Source organism: Phaenicophaeus curvirostris, chromosome 8, assembly GCF_032191515.1.
Source record: "Phaenicophaeus curvirostris isolate KB17595 chromosome 8, BPBGC_Pcur_1.0, whole genome shotgun sequence".
Taxonomy (NCBI): domain Eukaryota; kingdom Metazoa; phylum Chordata; class Aves; order Cuculiformes; family Cuculidae; genus Phaenicophaeus; species Phaenicophaeus curvirostris.
This window is the reverse complement of record NC_091399.1, coordinates 14,206,441-14,231,441: the sequence shown is the minus strand read 5'-3', so window position 1 is coordinate 14,231,441 and position 25,001 is coordinate 14,206,441. Positions and strand designations below refer to the sequence as shown.

The 25,001-nt window shown below is 37.5% G+C and overlaps 1 protein-coding gene across 3 annotated transcripts in view; it reads right to left on the bottom strand.

Annotated features, from left to right (window-relative positions):
• Positions 1–25,001, bottom strand: part of NR5A2 (nuclear receptor subfamily 5 group A member 2) — a 92,297-nt gene that overhangs the window by 50,978 nt on the left and 16,318 nt on the right. The gene's annotated exons all lie outside the window — the stretch shown is intronic.

Here is a 25,001-nt window from a genome sequence, read left to right as displayed (position 1 = left end):
ACTTAGCTTCTAAGAGTCTATAGGAAAAATTTATCTCCTACATTTGTATCTCTCATTTGTAAAATTTCTTAGAAACAGCAACATTAAATTTCAACAGAGTCCAATTGAACACACAGGTGAGTTGTTAATTTTAAAGGCAAAGTCCTAGTATGAACTATATTTATTTTCCACAAAATAAATATTCTATTAAAACTCAATCAACTAAGCATGATATGGAAAATAGTTTTAACTTGTGGCACAAGAGACATACTGATTTCAGAAAGACTCTTTAATATGGTAACAGGCAGGCAGAGCAATCTCTCAACACACTTAGGGTCCTGTTCTTTCAAGTGCTGCATGCCCCAGAACACTTTTTTGCATGCATTGATACAAGTTACAAATTGGCTCTTGTTTAAATTACAGTATGTGGTTACCCTTCTGTTTAATAGGGTTTGTGTTTATTTCCAGTACAGCTATTCAAGGGGGTGTGGAGTATGGGAAAACGGCAAGCCATAAAAGAAGTATAACCTTACTCTTTTAACTGGTGACACCTACAAAGGTTGGTTTGTGTACACAGTGTGGGGCTGTATTCAAAGTTATACTAGTGGGAATATGCAAATAATCTTCTAATGTCATCACTAAAAAGGAGTTACTTTAACATTACAATAGTGTAAATGAGAGAATAATGATTTTTCAGCTAAGTGTTAATGATATCCACAGCTGGAAACTGACAAACCACACAAAGAATCCAATACATTGGATGCTCTGTACCATTTCTAGTTATCATCAAATCAGCTGCTTTGTATTTTAAATATTCTTTATCTTTTGATTTTGCAGAATTACAGTCTTTTTCAGGAATTAAAACACATTCAATTTTATTTTGCTTTTCATAGTCCTCTTAATACTTCTGACAAACACTCAGCTATGTAAGGGCATATATTTCCTTTTGCCCATACTTGAATCACTGAAACATACAGATCTGAACTCTCAAGACTGGGAGCCGCAGCGTGCTAAACAGAACAGAGTGTCACCTATAAAACACTTTTGGCAATATAGGCTGGTGTTATCATAAAACACCGCACTCACCATACAAATGTATTTCACTGTGTTTTCCTCTGTTTTGTAATAGAACACCTAAAATAAGCCACAGCAAAAACAGTAAGAAATCATGAGAAACCGTACCTTCAGGAAGGATGTGAAAGGAGATAGCACACTGATGAAGAAAAAATACAGAAAGGTTGTCGTGCATCCCAAGGGCTGCAGCAGTAGCATTTAGTCACTGAGGCACAGATTAAATGAGAAAGAAGACCCAATGACGGAGGAAGCGAAAGAAAATTCAGCGTTATGAATGGGGCTTGTCATGTGTTAAACCAGAATCCCTCTGACTTGATAGAAAAAGTTGCTTAAAAAAACCACCAAAGGAAGGGGAAGTCATACAAGACAGTTGTGGAGAAGTAGAGAGGACCCAATGAGCTACTGTACATAGGAGTGATACAAAAGTCTTAGTACTTCCCTTTACATCTTAAAAGCATTGCAGGAAGCTCTCAACATGCAGCTACTACCATCTAGCTAAATCCTTTCAATTTATGAGCATAATCTCAAAAAAAAAAGCTCCTTTCCTGACAAAGTCAAGTAAAAGAGCAGACAGAGCCATGCTATCCAAAATCACAGGAAGTGTTGACTGAATGAATGTTTAAGTATTAAGCAAGTGTGTATTAAAATGTTTTTTCCATTTATCCTTTCATTTGGCTTTGTTTCATTTATTCCCCCTTCCTGTTTCCTGTATTCTAATTTGGAAATCTCTGAAGTATCATTAAAATCAGGTTGTCACAACTCTGCCCAGGTCCCACACAGACATTAGCACTGCAGTTAGTATTAATATTAATGTTTTAAAATATCCTTGAAGAAACTGTTTTTATTTAAGCTGCTTGTTACATTGGTGAGAGTAACTTTTGTGGTACAAAACAAAGAATGAGCAGGTAAAAATGACTGTGAAATAGTCCAGCCAGCCTCTTACTTTCTCTGCTGGCACAGCTGGACACAGGTACCAAAATTTTGAGTCTTTAAATTGGATTTCTACATGTCTGTATGCAATAAAATATTAGCTGTGAGCTTAGGAAAAAAAAAAGAGACAGTCTGTGCATCTAATTTATTAGTTTTCTTCTCAGCTTATTTCTGAAAAGACAGACGAACAATAAAATCAGGTTACTCTGATTACTTCCCATTCACTTATTACTTGCCCGTTCACTGGCAGAAATTCAGTTAACTGGCAATAACTTGTAATAAAATGGCAACATTTTCTTCAAAAGATCACTTTTTTCCATAGTTTGTGGTCAAGTGTCTGGCAATCTACTACTAATCTGGGTCTGGGTAACTCTTACTTTGGTTTGTAATTAAGTTTAATATGAGTTTTATTTTTTAAGATTTAACATGACTAAAATATTACTTTGATACCCAAATGTAAGAAGATTTATTGATTAATCCCAACTTTTTATTTTTATTTATTGATTAGTCCCAACTTTATCTAAGGAAAGTGCACCACAACTCTCCCTCTATTTTTTTCTGAGGTACATTATAACTTTTAAAAATATTGCTACATAACTGCATACCAGGGCAATTTTTCTGGTACATAAAACAGCCTGAATGATTTAGAGATATAAAAGAATGCAAGATTATACAAATATTCAGTATCATTTCACTGACAGGTAATGGATTGAATCCTCTCTTTGCCTGTCGGTTTTTTTTTTTAACTAATCTGCCTGAGGGTCTGTTTCTTTCAGAACAGAAGGTCTTTAGGGAAGGGATTGCCCATTACTATGTTTTTGTGCAGTACCTGTTTATGTTACTGTAAATCTAATAGCAGAAAAGGGTTGCCTGACTGCATGGAACATACATGGATACTTCTCTGTAAATAAAATTATCTGTCTTTCAGTTTAACCTGCCAGCCCCCAATATAAACCTAGAATGTCCAGGTAAGTAATGCAACAAGACATTATTAGTGAAGCACACTATTTCCTTGCATCAATATAAGTGTCAGCTTAGCAACACCATGAGAATATTTTGCTCAATAAGTTCTGTAGTGTGGCATAACCATATAAGCTGATATCCTATGTAGCACCATCCTAGGTATGATACTATAGAGTTTCCCAAGCTTGAATGGTATATAAGAAATCATTTAATTATAAATATCATTGAGATTGATTCTATGATTCACGTGCAGTCAGAAATACAAAAACGCCTGGGCTTCAACAGAGGACTTCAGGGAGCCAGTCCATAGTTTCACCGCCTTGTATCTGTCAAGGCTCTGATATTGCACACATTTTTTAAGTACAGTCTAACATAACCCAACTTCTAAATTCAGCTTCTGGTGACAGCTCCTTTTGTATTTCCTCTTGCATGAACACACACAGCACCAAAATCCAATCTACTGTGTCAAATATATGCATTTTGCAAATATATGGCTATTTGATAAATGGAGTTGAATATGGGTTTTTTTAGGTTACTTTTAACAAATGAGACGTGCATAGTTTATCTTTTAGTTCACATGTTGCCTGAAAATTGCCTTTTTCTACAGTACAATGTGCATGTGAAGTTCCCTGAGATGTCTGAACTAGGTTCCCTGTACTTACCCAGAATATGCAATTAAAATGTAATTAATTTCTAGATATCATCAATATTCTGTCATTGCATAAGGGGAATGGACTAGATGACCCATGAAGTCTATTCCTATCCTCATATATATTATGATTACCTTATATTAGTAAAATTGCTTTTTAAGGTCACTTATATGGGGTGGTTCCCTTTACACAAATATTTGTTACATTTGGCCGTTCAAATGTCTGTCTTCATGCTCTCTTTAGAACGGGTTCAGTACAGGTAGAGCATCAAATGAAGCAAGGACCTGATATTTTGTTGTAAATAATTCATAAAACAATGTTATAATCCTTATTCCCCGTGAGGCATCGACATAACAAGACACCCAAATGAAGCAGCAAAAACATCCACTTCCCCTGCCATGGGTGTGCTCCTGACAGACTGCTCTGGGTGAGAAACCCATCAATCTCTTTTCACACATGAGCTAATCAATTCAAAGAGGGAAGTGCCAATGAGCTATTAGATCAATATGGTGAAGTATGGAGATTGATCTTATCCCAGAGTGACTACATTAACAGACTCGTCAGTGTGACCTCTGCCCTGCTGTGCACATTATACAGGACTGCAAGTCTGATATCTGAATGAGGACCTCAGGTCATTGCTTTTAATAATCTGCTTTGCTGAAAGAATTAAAAAGTAAATCTGCAAAGGGATGACTCATGAAAATAGTGTTTTCTTCTCTGGTCTTGGAAGGGTAGCAGAAATCATGCTAGCTTTTCACAACAACCAGCAACATCGACCGCCTCATGCAGAAATCTGCTCAGCTGTGCTTGGCTTAGACATCTGAGATAACATATACAAGAAAACCAACGATGTTTTGCTCTCCTGCCACAGAAATTAACAGAAGAAAGAGAACACAAAATTATAGCTGTGTCAAAATTGAATGAAGCACATGAATTAGTCTGATTGGTTTACGTGGACTGCCAAGACCAAAAGCTACGCTGGAGTCCTGGTCGTCTGGATTATTTAGCTGGTATAAGTGGGACTGCAGGAGCCGCCACTGCTGTGACTGTTACTCACAATGCATGTGGTTGTATACTGAGCACAGCATCAGCCAAGAAAAATGTGACCAATACTTGCACCAACTCAGGGCACAGCCAGAGGAGTCTCAAGTCTGTTCTCATTGAGGCCAAAGCCCAGTGAACAGAGGAGTTTGGCTTCAAAAGTATTCAGGAGCAATACACACACACATCCTATAAGACTACCCTGTCCTTTAATCAACCTGTGCTACTAAATGTCCAACTTTATGGGAAATCTGTAGAGGAAGTGACTGCAAGTAATACTAAAAGCAGCAATTTCAAGCCTCTCATTTTAGACTCGTGTTTTTGATACACAGTTTCAGAGATACTGGAAAACACATACATTTTGTTGTTTCAGAGCATGATATTCATATTGTTAATATTTTTGGACCCCTGAATAATCTCACTGCAATGAAATATTTATGTATAGAACACATTTTAATACTGTATTTTTATTATGCCAAACATTTTTATTGTTCATGGTATAATTAAATCAATGAATTAGAAGGTTACTAAAAAAGTATTAATGCATTTTTAATGGAACTGAATGATATAACTTTTTTTAGTCACTAAGAATAATGGCAGACCTATCAGCTTTATACAGATAAGAGCTTTGTGAGTTTATCTGAAAGCCCACATAATGGTTCTCATTTAGTTGTAACCTAGAAAAGCAGGCTTAGCAATCCTATTCAAGGTTTTAATTCATTGTTTATGTACATGATCTCTATTCCACCTTGCAATCAGATCACCTGTCTGATCATCAAAATATGAATCTGTTTAACAGATACATCTATTTCCAGTTGTAAACCACTTTTTGAAAACAACGCTATTTTAAAGTCTAAATGGAAGAACCAAGCTAGCCATACAATACCATCGGGAAATGTTTCTGAACTCTTAGGTAAATAGACAGGGGAACTGGTGAGAACTTTCTATGTTAATAGTAAGAATGTGGATGTTTCAATGCTCACACAGCTCGAATCCTTAATTAGCCCCCTAGCCTAAATTATAAATACTTTCCAGGTAGAAACTGCCATACTTAAAAATATCCCAATAGCAAATCCTTACATTAGTATAACACTGATTAGAATTTTAACACTGGGCAAAATATTATATATATTTTAAAGAAGAGTATTATAATATTTCTTCTCTCTTTAAGTAGAAACTTAGACAGAATATGCACAATACATACATGTATAGGTTACACAAGGTGCTGCATTAATGCTCAAGGACTTATGTGAATTTTATGAGACCACATAATTTGTTGTGGTGAACCACAATTAAATAAATCAAGGCCAAGTGTGGACAAATATTTTTTTCTACCACTAAGATGTGGGTTTAACATCTTGTTCTTTCCAAACAAATTAAAAAAACCCATTCTATAACAGAAGTGGTTTAGATTTAAAAGGTTTTTAGAATTCTGACATTATATTTGAATCTTTCAGCTTATAAAACAAGGAACTTAATACACATCCAGTAGTACATGCCTGAGAAGGACTTTGATTTGGGAAAGCACTTTACACATTTATTGAAGCATTTGTTCAGATCTTACTGATAGGAAGCAGATGCTTATATATTTTCACTAAAATGAAGGTGATTCTTCTGAACGGGGGTAAGGGAGAGTAAACTTATAGTATATACAGAACTAAAACACCTTTTCCATAAACAGTAATACTAATACCTTTTTTAAATTCAGTGTCTCACACTCAACAAGTGCTAGAAGTAAATGCTGCCTCCCAATGGAAATGTGAAGTTTATTTCCCAGTAAGATAATACACACAAATTCTAGTCCCGTTATTATATCAGGTGTTGGGCCTTTAACGTACTTGTAGTAAGAATCGAACAATTTTAATTCTAATTTCAGAATCAACCATTTTGTTTTATGAACTTCATATGACAGGCTCAAAATGCAACAGTTTCTGAAGTAAGGAGTATGGGTTTTTTCTCTTCAATGACAATTACTTGAAAATTGGTTGGGAAAACGAGGAAGCAAAAATGGATTAGTGGTAGAGTTCAAATTAGGTCATAAAGTTCATTACAAATACATGTTATCCTATAATTCTGCAATTTACCATTTAGGTCCACAAATCCTAACTGCATAACTCATAACTGCAATACCACTCTCATATGTGCTGTAAACAGATGCACCAGTCACAGAATCTATGCATCAGGGATATCTGCTAGTGGCTTCTATTTAGATGGTTTTAGGTTTCTGAGTACAAATAAATGAGACACATTATTTTATATTCAATGAAACATGTCACTAACTTCTGTGTAACACAGGAATGGCTGAATGGATTTTTTTTTTAAAAAACCCACCTTTCCAGTTTCCACTGTAAGCAAGCACTTACAGGCAGAGAACGCTCTCGAAGACTTTCAGAACAAGAAGATAATCTTCTGGGAAAGTTACAATAGATTGAAAATACATGTCTAGAATCGAAATGCTTCCTCAGCCTCGACAGAATAAATAATAAATGCTTTCTAGGTAACTACGCAGCTCTTTTGATAACATATATATTAATAAATTAAAAATGCCTGTAGATTGACAAGTGTTTTGTGGTCTTATACTGGAAAGCTAACGGCTAATTACGAAAGCCTGACTTGACTAATCAATTATTCAGATGAACATTAGGTGCCTATTATATGCGTAAACATGGGAATTATATTTCCCCTAAGTAACTTTCTAAAATAACAAACCCAAAACATGCAAATTTGAAATAGAAGAAATGGCACTATTATACACTTATTGCACATGCAGAACTCCCACTGAATTATTCAGGGAACACTGAACGGGGAGCCTCAGTCTTCTGACTCTAAGCAACACAGCAATAGCAGCACATGCCATGTTGTGTTTGTTATGCATGTAATATTGATTAGCTTGTTCTTGCTGATCATGTTGCAAATTCATTTCATGTTTAGGAGGAAGGGGAAAGAAGTATTCCTGGATTAATATTTGCAATATATTTTTATGCCTGTTGAAAGCAAGATTATCTGATAAATTAGTAAGACCATGGCTTTTGAGTGCAGGAAAAATAAGCCTTCGAAAAGGAGCACAAATGAGGTAATGAACTCTGTTTTGTGAAGGTTTATATTTGCTTCATTCCCCATCTCTTGTGAAGATTGGGAGAGTGCTAGTCTTATGGAATGTATTCACTGGTGTTTCATTTAATTTGCGAGGCACAAAACACAATAATCGTCCTTTGCATTTAGAAAAGATCATGTTCTTAAACAGAACACAACAGGGAAACCAGAAATAGATGTGACCAGACACCTGCTGACAAACAGTGACAAATCCCACTGACACTGCAGTGACCCCCAGTTAGTCAAGATTTAATTAAGGGGTATAATTAAGTCAGTGGAACAGAACACTAATGAGTGGCGTTTTTTTATATGGGTAATTACATGTAAGAATACAAAGTAAGCTAAGCCCCTAAATATATAATTAAAAAGAACAGTACAGAATGACAATCAGAGCTTTGAGTACTTTCTTTTTACTTTCTCTACAATAATGCCAGTTGAAACAACACAGCTCTGGTCAGGGATTTGTACACATGCTAACAAATACTATTGGCCCAATCCTACATGTGTCTAAGCATATTGGTAACATGACTTTGGTGGCACAGTGCACAGCAGTAAAGCTCGGCATGCATGGGTTTGCTGGGCTCTGTCTATTGTTGTGTTTGCCCATGTTTGTGCTGCGCAGGGGGTCACTTCAGCTCGTTTTCTAACAAATGACATTCTGTTGCTATTCTCTTACTAGTAACACATCCTCTAGCTTTTATTTATCAAGCGTTTTGATTACAAGGAAGGCATAACGTTACAAATTGTTCCTATGATTATCTGCATGTCGAGTGCATTATACCTTTAAAATCAAACAACGGAGATTTCTTATGGCAGTGGTATTTTATGCCTGATCCAGTTCTCTGGAATTTATCTTTGGAATCTTTAGTCAGTTGAATGAAATAGCTGAAATATCTTTGTCTATATGATATTTGCTTGTATTTCAAACAGGAAAGTATTGTAAAGTATATTTACTAGTCCAACATGTTAAAGTGGGGCGGAAAACATCATAATGAATAATGATGACAATGGTAGGGAAAAAACAACTTTCCTATGGTCTTGAAAATTTAAAAGAATGCCTGTGTAGTTTGGGGCCAGCCCTCTGCTGGGATTACTCTATCTCCTCCCAGCTGGTAGCCTGCAGTTCATGACAGCCTTTTATCTGCTATCAAAGCAACAAGTGGAAAAGCAGATCCTCCTGCATGCTAACACTCTGTTCGGTTCTCTCTGTAGAATTTCTCCTTCTAAATCTCTCCTTTTAACAAGTCCTCGGGTTTCCTTCCTACTGTTGCAGGAGATTCTAAATACGTCTCTCAAGTCTTTAGCTCACTTGTCTAACTTAAACTCTGCAAGACACTAAAGGAAGAGAGAATAATTGCATTACAACAGGACGTTTTCTACAGGAAGTGACTGAAATGCAGAATGAGCCTGATCTTGCTCACACTAGAAAGCTGAGAGTTTAGCGATTGCATTCAATGACAGCAAAACCAGATGCTAATTACTCAAACAACACAGTACCAGCATAACACTTCAATTACAATTTCAGACTGAGACATGAGCTGGGTTTAATTTTAAGTTACTAACCTACTAGTCTACTTATTTATGTAAGTACAAATGTTACTGTAACAAAAGTAAAGCAAATAAACTACATCGAAACTTATGATGTATACTCTGTGCTTACTTCATTTTTTTAATAGTCTAGGAAAAATAAAAAAGGTAGAACTGAGACATATTTAATTATAACTAATGGGAATACTTTCAAGCAAATTCTATCCACTGAAACTGAAGCTATTTGTTATTAAAACAGATCTAAATGAATATATGTTATAAAGTAAAAATATACATCCCATTTTCCTTAAAATATGCTGTCAGAGTATTGGATCTTAGAAATGCAGTCCTACAATTCTTACCACATGTATATTTTAAAAATAAATAGAACATCTTAACAAACTGTTACATTAAACCACAATATATGTTAAGGGGTTTTAACTATTTTTCACTCTGTAATCTGTAAACAGATTTTCCCATGATTTACAACAGCTCTGCAGTGACAGAAGATGCTGTGGGAACGCAAACATGGCAGGGAATCCAGGACGTGCTCTCTCTCCGAAACCAAGGCCTCTGTCACCAGGCTATTCCGTGCACGCCGAGGAGCTTCCTCGAGCTGGGCACATCTCCTGCCATCGCCCTGCCCAACCCTCAGTACAATCCTATCACACTTAGCAGAATTAGACCTCTGTATGTAATGCTACTCATGTAAGCCCGTTGGAGTTTTCCAATGCATGCGAAAGCATGATTTGGCTCCGGGTCTCCTGGTGCTTTGCTAAGATGTGAGCAGTAATGTCTCATTTTCACAAGGTGCCTGAGGTAATGGGTTGGGATAGGGCTCCAATAAATGCAATCTTAAGATACAGAGTCCCTATTTTTTTCCTGTGAGCTGAAGCATGTGTGAAAACCCTAACAAAGACAAAATGCAATGGCAAAAGAGGGGTTGTTTTCATCTTTCTGTGGGCATGTGCCAGTGTAAAATACGGGATTAGCCAGAATAAATTCCGCCTGGGCTGCAGACACACGTATGCATAAAGGCCCCCTGACATCTTCTTCTCCCCCACTTTTGCCCCCGCGAGGCCGCCCCTGCCTGGCCGCCTATGAATGAACAGAAGTGCCTTTCATCCCCCACTTGCCTGGCGCTTCAAAAGGAACTACGAAAATAGCAGCCACAGAAATCCAGCCGCCTGCCAAAAGCCCCGCACACGTCCCGTTCTCGCAGGCATGCGAAAGGTTGGAGAGCTCAGCAAAATTTTTATGTACGGGAGCAGGCCCAAGGAAAACTCACACGCCATAACCAATTGTGGACAGAGGATCATCTATCAGCAGACAAATGCAGGAACTCCAGAATGTCTCTCCTCAAATGAAATAATATATCTTTGAAAGCCAATGCCCGTTTTAGGCCTGAGGCCCATATATCAAGGCTGAGAGGCTTGTGGATACGCTCCAGGGCCATTAACCTTCCACCTGTTTCCCCTTGTCCTTCAGGATGAGACCCTGCCCTTGATTTTACTCCCTTCCCCTGTTCATCTTCCGACAGAGTGTAAATGTAAAGCAGAGGGCCTGCGAAATAATTCAAAGGCAATGGACCAGGGACATGGTTACAAATCTCTGCCACTGGCACTGTGACTTATGCAGGCAGTTTGTCACACATGAGCCAGGTGACCTCTGTGACATAACAGAGAAAAATATCGCCTGAGATCAAAAGATGAGATTCAGAGCTCTCTAACTAACTCTGGTGTACACAGCCACGCTGTGCGGTGGCCAAGAGTTGCCTCTTCCAATACCGCTCACTCGCTCCACTCGCCAGCGGCCAGGCCACGCTCCTGCTAATTTCTGTAATCTCTTTTTCTCTCATCTCTTCATAAATTCTTCCTGTAACCTAATCAACAAAATCTCCCTCCCTAAGAAGCCTCTCCTTTTTACAAAAAAATTTAAATTGACAAGGAGAGACAACAAAATGTTCATTCAGCAGACAAAAAATAACACATAAAAAGCAGTTTAATTAAAAATGGTGGAACAGTCACTTTTGCAAATATGTCCATTTTAATCCAGTAATTTTTGAAATGCTAAGTAATACTAAAACTTCGTATGAGCACATGCTGTCTCTGGTATTGCAATGAGAAGTTCTCAACACCTAAAACATTTATTGAGATTCAACTTTCATGACAGTTAATATAAGAGTAAAGTTAGTATTAAAAATTACATAATGCACCTAGGTAACACACATCTGTACTTACCTGTATTTTGCAAAGAGGTACAGTACAGACCAGAATATTAGTAATTTGAAATACAGCCTAATCAGATTGATTTTTTTTTTTTAATCTTGAATTCTTTTTTCAAGCTATGTGTTACATAGGAAGTTTCCCAGCTGTTTTGTGCATTCAGGACTTCTCTGCTGGATGCAGACAAAAGAATAAGGCCTAATGCAATGTTTCTCTTTCACTTTCCATAACCTAATGGTATGTCTGGTATGGACATTTAATTTTGTCTATTTCATAAATTAAAAAAAACCCCAAACTGTCACAGTATCTCTGGCATGATGATGAAATGAGAAATACAACTGTAGCTAGATCAGCCTAAATCCTGCTCTAATCCTAAATCACTTTGGCACTTGCCGACACCTAGTTGACGAAAAACTCAGTTTAACCCATGAATGTACATAAAAATACACACGTGCAGATGTACGCAACAATTCAGCACATTGCTTACAAGAGCGTTAAACATTATCTCATCAGCTATTTCATACTGTCTTATCACATGCTGACTCTGTACATTTTGCACTGAGTTCAAGTTCTCACCCCAAATCACCTGAAGGGGTAGTATTCCACTATGGAAATATATCTAAATCCACTAATTCTAAAACCATTAAAAAAGTTAAAGTCTGCATAGGACTTGAGGCTAAATCATGCACTAGTTATAAAGAAATGCATAGCTGAAAATCATTCCACATTTCCCATTGACTAAAGCCTGATATAGAACATTAAATACTTCTGTTGTAGAATGCTGAAACAGTAAACACAATAAATCCAAAATTAATATTACAGAAGCATTACCGTGATGTGTTACCACATCCATTCGTAAAAATAAGACAACAGTGCTAAGATCTTTTGCTCTTATTTGGGCCCTGTGATTACACGCACCTTTTCCTCTAATATCTCTAAAGAAAGCCTGCAGAGATACAATAGTCAGCAACTACATGTGAGTTTTGTCACTGGTTTCAGCAAAGTCCTATTCAGATCCCAGTTGTCTTCATTTTTGGAAATACCTAGAGTGTCAGTTTTTGTTGTACAATGTAGATGATAAATCCAACAGTTGAGTGGATAAATCCACTCAGATCTTTAGTTCTCTTTGACATTCTTACGGAACATATTAATTTGTATTTAGGCCTGATTTCAATTATGCTTTCTGCATCTGTTTTTTAAAAAAAAATATTTGATGTATCCCTGAAAAATGTAACATTCTATTTCAAGAATGCCTAGTGCAATCCATTGTCTTTTACAGTCAGCATGACCAAATGCATCTGCTTTTGTAATATGCACGAAATTTGGAAATCAAGGCTGGGCATCATACACTACTGTAACAGAGGATTTTGTTCGTTTGAATATTTGATCAGTTCTGAATGCTTATAGAATTTCCAAGACATAAGGAAACTACCTAAAAATGTTATTATATGGATAAAAATACTATTATATGAATATAATATAATCTTTATAAATACGCAGATACACATGAAATTATTTGTCCAATTTTCCTCCCATCATGTGCTTCTTGTGTAAATAGCTACTGAGTATCCAATATTTTATAAGATTAAAGGTTACAACACCCCAAATTTAAAGAAGATAATTAGGTTCTTGTTGGTTTTAATATAACATAATGTCTTGTCTTAAGGAAAAAGCCTTAAATTAATTGGTTGACATATTACACAGATGCTACAAGTCCAGCTAATTGTATTTTCGAGTACTTATGCCTCCCTGTTTCAGTCACTTAAATTAAGGAGTTTTAACATTTAAAAATAATAATTTGGGGCATGAATCATTCCTTGCATTCTTTTCCAGCTACAAACAATTTCTATTGGGAAAAGTGCCATATAGTATCGACAGTGACAACAAATTGTATTGTCCACTGAACATCTGTTTCCGACTCCCACACTGATATTGCAGGTTGGGTACTTCTGATTTAGTCTTCACAGGCTCCTGACCGCAGAGGAACTGGAAATTACTGGTACATTCAGCTTTTATTATTGGAACACAGGAAAACTTTATCGCCATGCTAGGAAGTTCTGTGTCTTTTGAAATATTGGAAAGAGAGTTATGTTAGCACAGAAAGCCAAATGGGATAGTTCCTATGAAGAAGAAGAAAGCAGCTCCTGTTCATTATGTCTGCCAGTATATGTGGGCATGCAAGTCTGAGACGAAAAATCTCAAAATGAAACAGTACTTTCGTTCTCAAGACGCAAGGTTTGGGAGCAAGGGGCTGGGGTGGTGGTTAATAAAACCAGTGGCACTGCAAAAAAAGGACCAAATGCTCCCAGTCTTGCTCAATATGTAACAATCTGTCCCTACACAAAATATCTCTAAAATATAAAGCAGATTCTATAGGGCAGAATAGGCTGAGGTTTAGTATGGGTTGAAGAATTTAGCCCTAGAGAATGTCAGTTTTGAAGAAAGAACTGATCTTTCCTAACTCATATTTATTGAACCAAGTTGCTATGATAGCAACTTACAGAGAAAGGCTGTGGTAACTAACTAAAATTATTATTGTCAAAAAACCCCAAAGACAATACTAAGCAATCTTTTAAATATGAATGGGAGTTTGTTAGAATGATCAATGTCATATTTTCCCCTCAGTTATGCCACTATATGTTGTTCAGCCTGGAGAAAAAAGTAAGTTCCGCTTTGGCAGAAACAGAGAAGAAATTAAAATGTATTCATGATAGGCACCATGTGCCAGTCTGATAAAACTCCAGCTCCTGATCTGTAAGTACACCAGCCAGTGTTGGGATAAAATATTGAAAGCTATCCTTTTTTACAGAGAAAGAGAGAGAGAGAGAGAAACTTCACTGAAACTCCTATTAACACTAATTAAAATTTCCAGCATGCAGGGGAATCAAAGACAAAACATGTGGAGCTCCCACTGAAGTCAAGAGGAGAAGAGTATGCCTTAAAGGAAAGGCATGCAAATTAAAAATAAATAGTGTTCAACATTACCAAATGAGCTAGACACATAAACACTGACATTGTGTAAACCTTCCTACTGGGAACACTCCCCCTCAAAGTTCATTCCTACTCAGGGGAGAGCACTGTCCTTGACCACAGTTGCAGGATGAGAAACTATCTTGTAAATGACGGGTCCGAAACAAAGTAAACTGATTTTGTATTTATGAGTAGCTTGCTTTCTATCTCCCTCTCTTCTCTCCATATGTAGATAGATAGAACATCAGTGATTGTGGAGCAGTTACAAAAGAAGCTGTGACTGTTTTATCCTGCAGTGACCTGGGTATGAGATATATATTAGTCTTGGCTCCCGCTTGCACCTCTCCCTAATTTAGACTCCTGCATCCCAGCAGCCTGTTTACTACATCCCTATCATCTCTCACAATTCTTTCTAATGTCAGGGTTGTTATGGCCTAAAACTACTGCATAGATAAATGGGAATAGAATCAGAGACTTTGGCAATTGTCACCTGTTAGTCTCCCTACCTGTTTTTTTGATATTACCTGAAGGAAAGCTTATAGTTAATTAACTACCTTTGTGGTTTTATTGTGATTTTTACTGAGCTCCAGGAGTAGCAAGATGGAAAGGAGACTGCTGGCCTATCTGACCCACCCACTTCGAACATTTTTCTCAAAGATTTCCACCTTTTCCCAAAAGGGTACACAAGGAGTTTAAGAGGTTGGCACTGAAACACAATGACTGTTGTTGAAGATCTCTGTGGGATAAGGCAGGGAAGCCCATAAACAACTGTAGTTGTTGCCTCCTATGCAGTGGCTGTGGTACTAACACTATTCCCAAGAAAGAGAAAGGAAAAGAAGAGGAAATTAACAAAAAGGGCATTTAAAAATAACATGTAGTAAATGAAATGTAAAACCTTGACACAAGGCAGCTTTACAGAAGGAAACAGGAAACTGGCAGATGCTGTGAGTGAAACTGGAAATACGATATTGAAGATCTTTACTTGCACTTCTTATTCGGACAAAACTCTCATTGTCTTCAGTAAAGTTTTTATTCTGATAAGCTGTACAAGACTGGGCCGATAAGTACAACCTGACCTATACTGAAAATTACTATATGCAAGACTGAATTGTTCAGCTTTCTATATAGGAGAGTAATCAGATGTAGGCACACGATTATTTCCTTGTACAGGGAATTCTGGCCAAGCATAGAGATGAGGACGGTTCTCAGCACTCTGTTACTCTTTTCTTCCTATACCTTGAAGAGGAACGAAGTAGATTAGGACATGACTAGACAGTCCTTTATCTACCGCCCCGAAAATGCTGGATTAGCCCTCAGACTAAGAAAGCAGCTGGTGCACATGGGCTGCAGCAAGCTGCTTTTCGAGTGGTGAGGGTTTATGACTCAGCACCACTAGTCACTGTGTTTGCTCATTACTCACAACATACTGCAAGACTGCAGTTAAGTATTCCCTAATAAATACCAAAAAGTATGCAGACGAAACAGACGGTGTTGGCTGTAGCACCAGAATAAGGATACAATTCTTTGTCACATCCAGTGTCACTTAGCCAGGGTGATGTTTCCTGTATTCAGCAAACATGCCAGTAAAAGAATTTCCTTGGCACACAAACAACATGGAAATGTCCTTTTAAAAATCAGTTAATACCAACAGAACTCATGAGCTAGCTGGAACCATTTCCTATGCTATGGAAAGAATACTCGAATAAGGTTAACCAAGACATTTCACCCTCCCAACCTCCCCCCTCCCCATCTATTTCTGGATGCCTTCTTTTGTTCACCCTTTGCTAATTATAGTGGCCTTGCTTAGGTGATATTTATAGTCTTAAAAGAGTTCCCTGAGTTTTAGAACACTTTATTCATGAATATTTCCTGTGTTTACCGTTGCCTTAACTAATTTTTTAAATTAAATTTACTTGATCCAAGATTTTATTTAGCAACAAATATCAAAGTAACTTTCCTTTCAACAAATGCAAGAGCTGTATTTAGAAGTGAAAAGCATTTTTCTATTTCTGAATTTCTGAAAATAGATTTTAGTCTCTTTCCCTCTCCAAGTGATGGTGATGACAGGTGATTCCAGAATCACACAACCCAAAATTTCTCTTTCAACAAAAACATGACTATTTGGGACTTTATTTTACTAACTCATCATACCTTTTTTGTCTGTAACGGTTGCTTTAATGACTGAGATGATTCCAACACAGTGTTAAATATTTGTTTGCCCAGACTGCCCTGATGTTTACCTAACCACCTATAACTGAACATCTACCAGTTAAAGCAGTGGAAAAAAGACATTGAGAATGTTCACCTAAAATTACAGCTTCGCTTTCCCATCAGCACTGTATTTTATCTCTTTCTTAGTTTTCTTTAATTCCTTCTTAAATATGCCCATTTATTTCATCTGTAGTTGCTCTACAAATGTTCCCATAGTGATGCCAACAGCAACAACTTTCAGTCCTTACTTCAAAACAGCAAAGAAAGAACATTTTGGGGAAAAATTTGGTGCATCTTTTTGAACTCTACTGAAAGCAGAAGGATTTGGGGAAACGCTAAAGCAAAGTGTGAGACTAACTGGCAGTTTGATTTCTCCTTTCCCTGGTAGCTGTCATCCGCTCATACGTGCACAGGCAGAAGTAAAGCCCTGTACTCCTGAGGAGGACAAACACAGGCAGCTGTGGTCCCAGTGCACTGGTGCCCAATGCCTGCGTACGCATCTCTCTTTTACACACAAGCAGTGCTGTCCAGCAGGATGGGTGGAGGGCAGAGCAGCCTCTTGCAGCTCACCCCTCATGGTGACACAGGGAAGCAAATGGCCCCTCCCTGGGGCTGCCAGAGCCCCTCAGCTCTGCTCTCATGCAGGTGGCACACACCCGGACCCTGGGTGTGGGCATGGACCCCAACACATGCACCACAGTGGGGTTTAATTACCATGCAGGTGCAGAAACGTGGGCAGCAGAGTGGCTGTCAAGGGAACAGTGCCCAGCCTCACTCATATCCCCTTTATACAGCATAGAGTCATCCTCATGTCAGGGAGAAGGAACATGTGAAAAAGACAAAGCCGTGGCCCTTCAGATAGTCGCTTTTTTAGGGTTTGCTCCCAGAGTTATTTGCTGATATCCTGTGCAGGTCCCAACTCCTCTTCCACACGCATGCATTGAGTGCTGGGGCTTTCATAGAATTGTAGAATCATAGAATCAACAGGTGGGAAGAGACCCACCGGATCAAGTCCAACCATTCCTATCAATCACTAAACCATGTCTCTCAGTGCCTCATCCACCCATCCCTTAAACACCTCCAGGGTAGGTGACTCAACCACCTCCCTGGGCAGCCTGTTCCAGTGCCCAATTACCCTTTCTGTGAAAAATTTTTTCCTAATGTTTAGGCTTTGTCCCTGGGGCCTGTGAGGGTGCTGGGGTGGGACCCTGCCAGCACCCCTGGGCCCACCCTGGCTCAGACGGAGGGCTGGGCTATGCCCTGCAACTGGGCTGTGCACCTGGCAGTTCATGGAGAGCAAGGGTTTCACATGAGTTTTATTACAGGGTGAGATAGAGCGCTGCGATTCAGTCAAAATTAACTCTGAACAAAACTGTGCTTTTTATTCAGATTTGAAATGAAACCTGGTAATTAATCATTTTCTTATTTTAAAAAAAAGCAAACAACAAAACCAAATCAGAAGTATTAAAGGCTGTCCTAAAGAGAGTACCCTTTCCATCCAGGTGTGGGAAAAGTTGGAGGGATTAAATAGCCACATCATATGTCACTTTACCAAAAGATCTGTACTGTGCTCCTCTAATAGAGTACCAGATTTTGGACATTGCCACTGTCTTCACATTGGCTGTGAAGTTCAAATGTTTCACATTAATTTGGATGTTTCTTCAGATACACTCAGTTTTAAACTAATTTTTGAAATATTATTTCCTCTTTTACTAAACCTCACCCTTTCTTGAGTTTACTATTTTTGGAGTTTATGGAAGATGGAGGGAATAACCTACTGAATTTTATTTCCAGCACATGAAATTTTTCTTTGTTTCCTTTCATAAGTAGTCTTGTAACTTATGAAATAGAGCAAACCATGATAACTTCAATGCATGACAAAAAAAAAGAAAAAAATCTGGACTAAGATTTGGCTAGCATAAAATGACGGTTCCCTGGCAATAGACAGATTGTTCTGTTTTAGAAGTCTGAAAATCTACCTGTCAATGCATACCGGACAAAGTCTGGAATTGGAGAGATACCAGATAGATTTTTAAATGAAGTCTTGACTTTACTCCTTCTGTTTGAAACCCCATTTTATAATAATTTTAAACTTGGAAATGGAAGGACATAAGTACTCTAGTACGTTCCTGTGCCTATATGGCTGTATAGTGCATCCAACCTACTCTGAGTGATCTTACAATTTACAACACAATTTGAAAGCTCTCAGCTTTAGGTCTTTTCTCCAATAATGGGTGTGATGACTGAATGTTGTGGAAAGCAACTTTTGATGCTACTACAGGTGGAACATAGTTCCTCACTCTCCAAGGTCTTTGTTTTGTTCAGCTATTGTGCTTTTACACGGCTGCCTTATGGTTGTATTGGCTGTTCCATCAAGATATGAATATTCAGATCTCTTTATCTTTCTTCATAAATCACAGTTTTCTCTGCTTTTCTTGTCATTTGTCAGCATTTTTCAGCTCTAGACCTGAGTATATGAGCTGTTCGCTCCACAGTGCTGTATTTACAAAGATCATCATCCCTTGATATGCAACAGCTTATCTCTACACATGAAAGTATAGAATAGCACCCATTTATATTACAGAGCTTCAACGGGGCTAATAGGAAGTTTATTAGTGACTTCAGCATAACTAGGATTTCATCCTTACTGTAAGGGATCCTGAAAGAAGAACATCCTTAAATATAAAAAGCCTTGATAGATTTATAGAGGCAAACTTTTACAGTAACTTGGAACCATACAAAACGAATATCATACAGGTCTCATATACAAGTGCTGGATCTGAATGATACAGGTATCATACAAAAGCTCTGGATCTGAATGAAACAAGTTCTCTCCCTGTAACAGGATTTACTGCCTGGTTGTAAGAGACGTCATAGTTTGCAGGTGGACACATGGCTTATTTTTGGGGCAGAAACTTGCAAAAAAAAGTTGAGTTTCTTTGCTTGTGAAGATCTGTCATTCTACCCATAAAACTGTGATTTTCTTAAGGAAAATCAGGAAACATAGCTATGATTTTCCAAGAGACAGGAGTTGTTTAGTTTTTAATGTGCAAAGCTGTCTCCATCATTTGGCAAGAAGGGCAAATCCTCACAGCACAAAGTAATAGTTAAAAAATGTGGTCTGGAAATACAATAGATAATGTTAGCATGGCTGAGCATTCACTGTTCGGTTTCTTTGCCAGTATGGCAGTCATTATTAGAATTCATTTTAATATCACTTTGGATTAGCCACAGCATGCAAGATCTGAAGAGCAACTTTTTCTCCACCTTGCCCTATAGCAATGTGATATACATTTGGTAATGCACCCAAGTAATCTTTCTGCTGTCACTGCTGACAATTGTCAAACTTACATTGGAAACTTACACTTTGAAGCAAAAAACTAAACTGTAATGTTAAAACTTCTGTTTTGTGTAACAAATGACTCCAGCTCACAGATGAACATGCAAGTGTGGCTCTTCCCTTCCATCAAGGTTGCAGTGTCTGCTTCAGGCCGTGTGCCAGGAGTGGCTGTAGCTATATAATTCCTCATGTCCATTCTACAGTCTGTTTTATCCCTGCTTGTCTGTAGCATGAGGATGGGCTAGAAACCTTACGGAACTGTTGTTTGCTCAAATCTTCTCTTAATAAGTGACAAAACAATTTTTGCTACGGTGAACTAGTGACTGCAGATCCACTCCAGTGTAGAAGAGGCAGTCTTTTCAAAAAATCATGTTTCTTAGTCTCAGCATGCTGCTAAACATTGGGTGTTAAATGGAAAAAATTACTAAACCCAGAGTGAGTGAACTACCTGAACCGAACTGAACTAGCATCCTGCTATCAGAGGTGATAACATCACTTGGCAGAGTAAAACTAAAGTATCCGCCTCTGACAGGAATGGGCAAAGGAGAATATAATTTTTCTTTTTATCCCAAGAAAAGGTGCTAGAGGCTTGTCACTGCATAAACTATACAGAAAGGCTTCAAAATGACATGCCTACATGCTGAAATACAGAATTTAGTCATATCCTTTGTTAAGAGGAGAGCCACAAAAAGATCATGAAGCTAACTTCTAACGCAGCGTTCTCCTACAAGGTTCAGCTAGGTGACAGGTATAATCCCATGCTGCATTAAACCCTGATTTCTCTGCTGAGGTTTATTTCTGTAGCAATGACTTTACTCTTTGTGAAATTAAAGTGATGGTTCTAAAGCAAATAATTATTTAGCTGTGTAAGAGAAATATTTTTCCCTTTCCCTAACATTTTTTAAATACCTGTGAAATATTTTTTCAGACCCAGATATACTTAAACCGCATTAAAAATCAATAGCCACACATGACAACATATTAATTAATCTGATTACTGATATTAAGAGAGATCCTGAACCTCAGTCGCTGGCAGCTTCCATGACTGAAAGAAGACTGCAGATGTTTTATTTCACTACCTATGTTGGTAACATTTCCCGTCCCCATAAATGCGTACTACAAAGTCCAAAAGTACTTCAAGTTATGAAATTGCCTTTGATTACTTAAATCTGAATAATGTATCAGCCTTTCATCAACCTGAAGAACGTTTAAGGTATTTCACTGCTAATATTTTTTTCTTGTTCTCTGTTAATTCCATTTAATGATGAAACATTTGTGTTGCCATGTAAAGTAGAAATTCTATAGCTAGGTCCTTTCAAGATGTGTGGTTAAACCATTGTTTCTCTGAAGGCCACATCTGCAGCTTGCATAATCATGGACAAATTCATACTTACAGCAAGAAATCTGTCCCAGAATTGATATAGTCTGACATCAATGAATAGCCAAAATTTGCAAACTCAGTGAATAGTTCTAGGATGAGCTGCTTCGACATAAAGTACACTGGCTCTTCCTGCAATCATTCACTAAATGGGTTTGTGCTCACGTAGTACTTTGACCTATGACATCCTCACTAAAATAGCCAAATAAGTCAAGGTAATATTTTTTGAGTCACAAGTCCTTTAGTGCTTTTTTTTAACTGCTAACGTTTAGTTAATTTTCTGATCTTCAGCCAGGAGAAAGTATCCTGAGGACTCAGGTCCTGTTTTCTTCCTGCCCCGAGCAGAAATGGCTTTCTTTTACGGGTTCAGGAGTACTTAGCTTTGGAAGTAGTTGTTGAATTTTCCCTGATGTGGGTTGATGAGGAAAGAGCAGTCCAGTGGAACTGTCTGCATCCTTTTTGGGGCCAGGTAACCTTTGGACTCTAGAAACTCTTGCAATATTTTGTCTTTAGCTTTGTACAAAGACCTTTCACCCGGCTAAGACAGCTGCCTACAAATCTAACATCCCCAGGGCATTTCTGAGTTTTCTTAGCTGAGGATGAGATGGATGTATCTTACTTTTATATTTACTGAGCTTTCAACAACTCCAGAATAGCAAACAAACTCCTTCTTCACTATTACTATTAGTATCATCATGAATCTACTGGAAGTTACCTCCATACTCTTATTTCATCTGTGTACAGACAGCAATACAGAAACATTTCTCATTAATGCATGATGTCAAACTCCAAAATTCATAGTGTAATTACTACTTACAAAGTATTCTGACTTCACAAGGCAGATAGGTAGGTTTGAGATTTTAGCAGGTGTTAAATTCAAAGTTAATCAGTTGCAACTGGCTGCTTTGGATCTATCTTAATGTTATTACTAATCCTGACTAGTTTCCTTCATTAGTATTTCCATTAATTTCTGATATCTGACATGAAGATGGGAGGATCTGCTCCTTAGCAAGTATGAACATTAGCTCTAATTTATGTATTTAAATTCATATACAGGTCAAATTCTGTAAAATACACACTGTAAGTAGTTTGGCCTAGTCAATATTTTTACATATAACACACTCCAAAAGAGATGTTGACAATTTGTAGAGCAACAAGTGAGAAGAAGATTGCGGTAAGTACAAGCCGATAAATGCTTCATGAATTAAAGTTTTAAAACAAGTGTTATCACTTGAGATTGCTTTTTAAAAAAACAGATTTTCAGCCAAATAGACAAAGAGAAGATTTACTAGTGTTTTTTTGTTAATATCTATAGGGTAAATGTGACCAAAACCATTGATGGATTGGGACATCATTTTCTGTCACGATCTCCTCCTTTTCAGTCACTCTTGAACTCTGCTAGCTACGTATCTCTAGGTGCAGCAGAAAAGAGAATGTTTGCCCTTTTAAATGAATTGAGGAGACAAATGCATAAGACCAAATTTAGAAAAAAGTGAAAGGATAAAGTAAACATGCAACTAAAAAAAAGTAACTCATAGACAGTTGTGCAAGGCACCACTTATCATGACAAGACCAGGATAAATTTCACACAAACCATCTTTGTACATTTTACTATTTAATCATTTGAGTAATTTAAAATTTTAGTTCCAGAGATCTGCTAATGCACCTGTCTTCTCTGACATACATTTTGAGATTCAGTAAGTTTAGACAAATAGGTATAACAGGAAAACATCTTCTCAAGCAAATATATGCAGAGAACAAAGCTGTTCTAAAAATCTAGTTGTATCTTTGTTATATTTGCCTTTTCTCTTCCTTCTGCATTTAAAATCTCTCTGTCATATCCATAGATTGTTGAGTTTTTTTCCCCCACAGGTATTCATGTTCTGTGGAGCCATCTAAAATATCTGCTTTTGCTACTTTGTTCAGAAGAAGCTGAAACCAAGGATGGATAGAAGAAAGCTGTGTTCAGGAAAGGTTTGGAAACTCTTTGTTTAATTCTGATCCTCTCCCCTCAGACAGTGTTACCTGGTGCTGCTAACAAAGTAGAGTCTGATCTAAATGTACTTTGAGCACTTCACTTTTTTGAAGTTGAGAAGTTTGAAGTTCTTAGCATTATGTGTAATTTGGTCCCTAGATGCTGGATGCGGATGGATTTCCAAGTGTGTGGTTATTGTTCTGGAATGCTGTGCAGTTTAGTTGACCTTGTCCAAAAAACACATTTGCATTTACCAGAAGGTATGAAACTGCCTGAAGATGTAAAGAGTACAAATATTAAGATGAAACCAGCATCTTCTAAAAATATGTGAAGTCAATTCACTAGCCAAAGGCTGTGGTGAATTTCTAGAATATATGCATTTCCAGAAGTCTGTATGTATGTGGTAGTGTATATGTACACCCAGGGCCAGAAGGAGTTGGTCAGCATTTCATAAAACAAATTTCTGCTTCTTTTGGGTCCACACTAGTAAATTTATGTTGGTTGAAGAATATCATCCAGGCTGAGGTTGAAGGTAGAAACCATCTCTAAATCTATTCCCAGCAGAGCATGTTGAATGCTTATAAAATCTGCCCATAGATTAAGCCATGGAACCATAAAAAGTAAATGTTGCTTGAATGCCTTTTCACATTCTCAGTGTAATCATAACTGAAATTTTAAGGTAGGTCATAACTTAAGAATTCTTACACTGAAGAGTACCCATGTCTCCAAGACTCAGTGATTTTTAACATGATTATTCTAGACTAATGTACTCCCCAGTGTATGGGTAGAAAGATCTGGTCTGTTGGAAATGTAACATGTTTGCAATTTTAAATTTTGAAAAATGGGTAGCATTGCTTATAGCTTACTATTAAATCATAAACAACATAGCAAGCAAATATGTAAACATCTTTTTCTCTCTTTAATTAAGTTCATTTCCCCCCGCTGAGTAAACTTCCTCCCTTCTTTCTCTTTATATGGACTGAGTTCTTAATGGTTCCTGAAATCATTCTCTTGAAAAATTAGAGAGAAGCTGGAGTTGCTTTGCATACAGCTTGGTTTTCTCGTAATTAGGCTTTATTTCATATGTCTGAATCATGATGGTTATAGCAGAAATGCTGCTGTGGCAAGGATCCTGACTGCAGCTTTTTAATGGGATCTCCCTTAATTCATGTAGATTCTAATCTCAGTGAACTTCTACAGTATTTGTTGTATTTGGATATTCTATTATTTTCCCTTAGCTTGACAGTAGTCAAGAAATTATGGAAGGCTGCAAAACTTTACAGATTTCAGCAGCAAACAGTTGTGGCAAAAACATCTCTCTATACCAAACAGAGATTGAATAACAGCAATATGATAGGGAAATTCAGATGTGATTTGAGTTCATCATCTTGAGGGTTGTCTGAGACAGATCTTTAATTCATTCCAGAGCAAATTTCTGTATCAAAAGAATGACTAAAACCTGTAGTTTCTCTCTATTGTCTGATCCCAAAATTCTGGCTCAAAAATACAGTTCTGACCACAAAAGAACACAAAATTACCCTAACAAAAATCTGAGAAATGTGAATGGTGGAATTTCTGGCCACCAGAGACCTGTGCATGAGGGCTTACTGGGTGAATTAAGAACCTAAAGATCATTGTAGCCAAC